Raw genomic sequence first — 6747 nt, forward strand, 5'->3', positions numbered from 1 at the left:
GGAAGGATTGGAGGAGACGTGATAGCAGTGCGCCGGTATTTGAGGGGTTCCTACCAAGAAGAGAGGGGGGCGTCAAACTATTTTCCAAAATACCTGAAGGCAAGATGAGAAACAATGGATGGAAGCTAACCAAGGAGAGAAGCAACCCGGAATTGAGAAACTTCCTAACGGTGAAAGCAATCAACCACAATGGACCAACTTTCCTTTAGAAGTTATGGTTGCTCCATCACCGGAGGCTTTCAAAAAGAGATTGGACAAGCATTTATCTGAAATGGTATAAGGTGTCCTGCTAAAGTAGGGTGTTGGGCTAGATCACTAGAAGACCTCCAAAGTCCCTTCCAACTCTATTACTCTATGTTCCTCGCCTTAACCATTCATGCTGGCTGACTATGTTTGACTAGTGGCCGATAGATAGATAGATAGATAGATAGATAGATAGATAGATAGATAGATAGATAGATAGATAGATAGATAGATGATAGATAGATGACAGATGAGAGATAGATAGATTAGATAAATAGAGATAGATGAGAGATAGATAGATAGATAGATAGATAGATAGATAGATAGTAGACAGACAGACAGATAGATAGATAGAAGATAGATAAATGAGAGAGAGAGAGAAGATGAGAGATGAGAGATAAAAGATAGACGAGAGGATAGATAGATAAATGATAGATGATAATAGAGAGATGATAGATAGATGATAGATAGATAGATAAATGAGAGAGAGATGAGAGATAAATGATAGATGATAATAGATGAGAGATGAGATATAAAAGATAGATGATAATAGAGATAGAAGATAGATGAGAGATAAGAGATAAAAGATAGATGAGCGGATAGATAGATAGATAAATGATATATTATAATAGATAGACATAGATACATATGGACGGATGGATGGATGATAGACAAAAGATAATAAGAGATACATCAGAGTGTTGTGAAAGGTTGGCTAAACCTCAACTCCAACTTGAGCAGAACACTATTTTGGATGAAGAATATCTATTTTGAATGAGTTCTAATTGGCAAGAACCCTTTGATTTATATCCTGAAAGAATATCCATCCATTTCTTATCCTTGGAGGATGGGGAATGATGCCCCTATCTTCAAAAAGAAGCCGGGCAAAGGCACCAGGAAATTACAAACCAATCAGACATTACTTGTTGAGAAGATCCTCAAGTCAACCATCTGTCAGTAGCTTGAAAATGCAGATACTTCCCTTGAGTGTAATTTTCAGTAGAGGGTTAGATCCCATAGAAAAAGTTCTGACTATGATGAGTCCCAGTAAGAATGAACCTGCTCATGTATGGTCTTCTGGCTGGCCAATATGGCTGAGAACATTGTCACTTGTGTTCTTGAGATTAATTGTAAATTACATGTAGGAGAAGGAGAGGCCAAACCTGGGGGTGGAGTCAAGAGAGAAATCAGCCGAGAATCTCTACGTTCCAAAAAGCATTCTAAGTCTTGAAAGAATGCTGATGGTTAATAGCGTTAGATTCTTGTGCATAAATGAGCAACAAATCAATTCAATTGGAACTTGATGAGTATTTCTGGGCTTTCCCACCTAATGTTATTCTGCACATGAAATTTTAAAAAATGTAGACTAATACATACTTGCATAGAAGTTGGATTTATATTATGGGGGTGATGGTGAACTGGAAATCAGAGTTCCTCAGAAAAGGTTGGAGTAGAGTAAGAGTATGACCTGACAACTCAAACCATCATCTCTGATTGAACCATCAGAGATATAGAGATGGCTGAATTGAGAGGTCCTTGGTGCTCTCTGAGCTTGGCGGACATTTCATTGCCAAACTAGGTAACATCATCAGCCTAGAGGGGAAGGGGGTTGGGAGGAGGAGGAGGAGGAGGAGGAGGAGGAGGAGGAGGAGGAGGAGGAGGAGGAGGAGGAGGAGGAGGAGGAGGAGAATGATTGTGGGGTCTTTGATGTTTCTGAATTTGGTTGCTTTCTTGCAGACATTTCATTATCCAACTAGGAAACATCATCAGTGCTATTAGATTACTAGCACTGATGGTGTTACCTAGTTGGGTAATGAAATGTCTGCAAGAAAGCAACCAACCTCGCAGAGCACCATTTCAACACCGAGCTACAAATATTCTCCTTTTTTTGGTACCCCATACAGGCTGAATTGTTCCATCTGTTGACCTCATCACTTTCTTCCTTAAATCCTTGGATCCTAACACAGATCAGTAGCTCTGAACCCTTACAGATGTTCAAGTGTGAATGGAATAGAGATAACCAGCCTACTTCTGCATTGTTGAAGCTGCCAGGAATTCATCACTAACCACCCCAATACTCCAGTCTTCGGGGAAGAGCCAGGAATCTGTATAGTAACAGGTTGAGGAGGTTGGACCAAAAATTAAGTCACTTGGCTAATTCTACCCAACCCTGACTGAAATCATGCCAACTTTTGATGAGAAACTATTACGCGTCTGCCATCACTGCAACAAAGCTGGAAAATGCTCCCTGAACGGAAAGAGAGAGGGAGGGAGGAGAGAGGGAAAAGGAGAGGAAAGAGAGAGAGGGAGGGAGGGAGGGAGGGAGGGGGAGGAGAGAGAGAGAGAGAGAGAGAGAGAGAGAGAGAGATAGTTTTGATAGATGCTACTTGACCTTCAGCGGAAAGATGGAAACCTCGCTGGAGCCGAAAATGTCAAGGGGATATCGTCTGGGGAGCTGGAACTGAAAAGGAACAGATGGCCACGATGCAGAGAAGAATGATTGGCTCAGACAAATGGGAAATTTTAATGAGCAATTCTGGATGCAAAGAAATAACTCATTCAGAGAGATTAGCAGAGTTGGGCAGCACCCTCGTGGTCATCTAGTTCAACCCTCCCCTGCCCAATCAGGAAACCCTACACCATTTCTGACCGATGGCAATCCAGTCTCTTCTTGAAAGCCTCCAGTGATGAAGCTTCCACAACTTCTGAAGGCAACCTCTGTTCCATGGGTTGACTGTGCTCCCTGTCAGAAAATCCCTCCTTATTTCCAGGTTGAATCTCTCCTTGTTCAGTTTCCATCCATTATTTCTTGTCTGGCCTTCAGGGACTTTCACAAATAGCTTGACCCCCTTCCTCCTCTCTGTAGCAGCTCCTCAAATATTGGAAGACTGCTCTCATGTCTCCCCTGGTCCTTCTCTTCCCTAGACTAGCCAGGCCCAGTTCCTGCAACCGTTCTTCATATGCTTTAGTCTCCAGTCCCCTCATCATCTTGGTTGCTCTTCTCTGCATTCATTTGTCTATGGAGATTCTCAGTCCTCCAGGTCATAGTTGTCCCAAAGGTGCTTTTTTTTTTCAAGAGCCAACTGGACTTCCTTGTTTTTCTTTTGAAGACATTTTGTTCAGTTGCCTCTTGAAAAAAAAAAGCACTTTTGACATAGCCATGAGCTGGGTGACTGAGAATCTCCAGAGATCTATACAAGAGCTGAAGAAGGTTTCTGGATGAGAAGCGAAACGTCTTCAAAGAAAACCCAAAAAGTCTAGTTGCCTCTTGCGGGAAAACAGCACCTTTGGAACTCATTAATTCGTGTTCAGCATTTGGCTATCTAAAGGATTGTTTAGAATAAAATAATAGAACAGAACAGAATGATAGAATAGAATAGAATAGAATAGAATAGAATAGAATAGAATAGAATAGAATAGAATAGAATAGGGTAGGGTAGGGTAGGGTAGGGTAGGGTAGGGTAGGGTAGGGCAGAGCAGAGCAGAGCAGAACAGAACAGAACTGAACTGAATTGAATTGAATTGAATTGAATTGAACAGTAGAATAGAATAGAATAGAATAGAATAGAATAGAATAGAATAGAATAGAATAGAATAGAATAGAATAGAAGAAGAATAGAATAGAGTAGAGTAGAGTAGAGTAGAGTAGAGTAGAGTAGAGTAGAGTAGAGTAGAGTAGAGTAGAGTCAGGTAGGGTAGGGCAGGGCAGGGCAGAACAAAACAGAACAGAACAGAACAGAACAACATTCTTTATTGGCCAAGTGCGATTGGACACACAAGGAATTTGTCTTTGATGCAGAAGCTCTCAATGTACATAAAAGAAAAGATACAATCGTCAATACAGATACAACACTTAGTCATAGTCAGGTCTGTTTCACTGAGACAAACCCTCTTTTTCTCTCCCAAACCTGTAGGGCAAACATAGTTTTGGAGGCAGACTGCATTCCAGAGAAACAATGACAAGGGACAGCATCCATGCTTACCGTTTAGAAAAGAAAAGAAAAGAAAAAACACCCCCAAAAAATCTAACCTGCGTTTGCATTATTTTCCAGCAATGCACAAGAAATTCTCATTTCAGAAATAAATCCCAACAACCTTGTTCCTCCTGGGTCTCCGGCTCTGCAAAAGCAAAAACATTTTTTTTTTCCCCGCCACCAGCCTCAAGCTTTTCCTTTGATAATGAACTGGTTTTTTCCTTCCAGAACTCTGTAATACTAACATGTGTGGAGAAGCTATAAAAAATCAAGGTTTAACGCTGTTTGTACATTACGGTCTAGGAATAAAATAACCCAGGAAAATGTATCTTTGGGCCATATTTTGATCTTGTTGACAGCTTCTTTCATTACTACTATACGGGAGAGGGGGGGTGTTTTAACAAATGTACGGTTCAATAAAACTCCTGAGCCATTTTTGTCCCCTTTGTTTATATCGTAGAATTACTTGGTACCAACAGTAGACTTCTTTTATCATTTGCGAGATCCTTTAAATCACCTTGAAGAGAGCTGAGATTAAGTCCTGTAGCAGTTCGGGGTGAGGTCTCCTAGTAAGAGGAACATGCAATCAATCAATCACATCAAAAATGTCATCAAAAAGGGACAACAAAGAATGTTCCTTCTGCGCCAACTAAGGAAGCTCAAACTGCCCAAGGAGCTGCTGATCCAGTTCTATAGAGGAAGGATGGAGTCTGTCATCTGTACCTCTATAACCCTCTGGTTTGGCTCTGCAACCCAACAGGACAGACACGGACTCCAGAGAGGAATTCGGACTGCAGAAAAAACAACCTGCCTTCCATAGAGGACCTGCATACTGCACGAGTCAAAAAGAGGGCTGTGAAAATATCTACGGACCCCTCACATCCCGGACATAAACTGTTTCAACTCCTTCCCTCAAAATGACACTACAGAGCCCTGCACATCAGAATAACTAGACACAAGGACAGTTTTTCCCCGAAAGCCATCACTCTGCTAAATAAATAATTCCCTCAACACTGTCCAACTATTTACAAAGTCTGCACTACTATTACTTTTAACCTGCTCATCACTCCTTATCACCCGTCCCCTCCCGCTTGTGACTGTATGACTGTAACCTTGCGGCTTGCATCCTTACGATTTTTATTGACTGTTTCCTAGTATGATTTGATTTCTTATTGTACCCTATGACTATCACTAAGTGTTGTACCCGATGATTCTTGACTCTTGACGAATGTATCTTTTCTTTTTACATACCCTTGTGTGTCCAATCACATTTGGCCAATAAATTATTCTATTCTATTCTATTCTATTCTATTCTATTCTATTCTATTCTACATTCCAATATTCTATTCTATTCTATTCCATTCCATTCTATTCCATTCTACATTCCAATATTCTATTCTATTCTATTCTATTCTATTCTATTCTATTCTATTCTATTCTATTTTAGCTCAGCTGAGGCGTGGTAATCTGTCCTGCCACACAAGTCAGCCAGAAGTGATATTTGCTGGTTCTCTGGTCAAAATTACTGCTACCGGTACACCAGAACCAGCCCAAACCGGCTGAATACCACTTCTGACGTGGTCCCTTCCCATTTTTTCTGGGGATGGATCCCTTTTATTTCAAGGCAGTTATTCTCTCCCGGTCCCTTGTTTTCTCTCTCTCTCTCTCTCTCTCTCTCTCTATCTAGCCCTCTTGAAAGAAAACTGACTTCTCCAGTTGATCAGTTGCTAATGAACTCTGTTCAATTTCCCACCCACTGGCCTCGCTCGACTGCTCTACACATGGGAGGCTTTGCGGGACAGAGGAGAGACAAACTAAACAAACCAGATCAGTCTTGGATGCATACAGGGCTGGATAGGATTCAGAGGTGGGAAACTTCCATCTCGAAGTGCCGTAGGGTAACTGAGTTCACAGCAAGCCACCTTGTTTTCAAGCACCGGTTATTAAAGGACTTATTATACCATTTGGGGAGAAAAACAAGCAATTCTTTGCCTGTAAAAGCTCTGCACTTCGTACATTCTCAGCCATCTTCCCGTTTTAACAAGAAACCCTGCTGGTTCCCACTGTAAAGTTTTTATCTTTTCCTGTGTTGCAAACAAGCATCCTCCCTTCTTCCTTGGTTCCTTGCCACACAAGTCTTTTTAAACCTTGAAGGGTCTCACGTCGGGAATCTGTTCCCTGCCTCTGATCTGCTTTCCTGCTTGGTGGATGCTGTGGGGGTGAGTGGCAGCTCTTTGAACTTAGATAGAGCTGCTTTCAATCAATTCGGGGGAAAAAAATGTTCACCTCTCAATGGGAAATTGTTTCTTAACGAGAGGGCCTTGGAAAACTTGAGTTCTCCTCTCTTTCAGCATCAAGGAAAACTACTCTTAACTACCCTGCCTATTGTAGGATGAACGTATCTGAGCTGCAAAATTTGAGTTGTCCATTAGATGGTAGCAGAGAGGTATAGAAAGTGAACACTCTTTGCTGCCACCTAGTGCTTTACAATGCAACTGTGGCCGCCCTGGCTAGCTCTCAACCTTATTTC

Source organism: Pseudonaja textilis, chromosome 8, assembly GCF_049901715.1.
Source record: "Pseudonaja textilis isolate UNSWEBS1 chromosome 8, rPseTex1.2, whole genome shotgun sequence".
Lineage (NCBI taxonomy): Eukaryota > Metazoa > Chordata > Lepidosauria > Squamata > Elapidae > Pseudonaja > Pseudonaja textilis.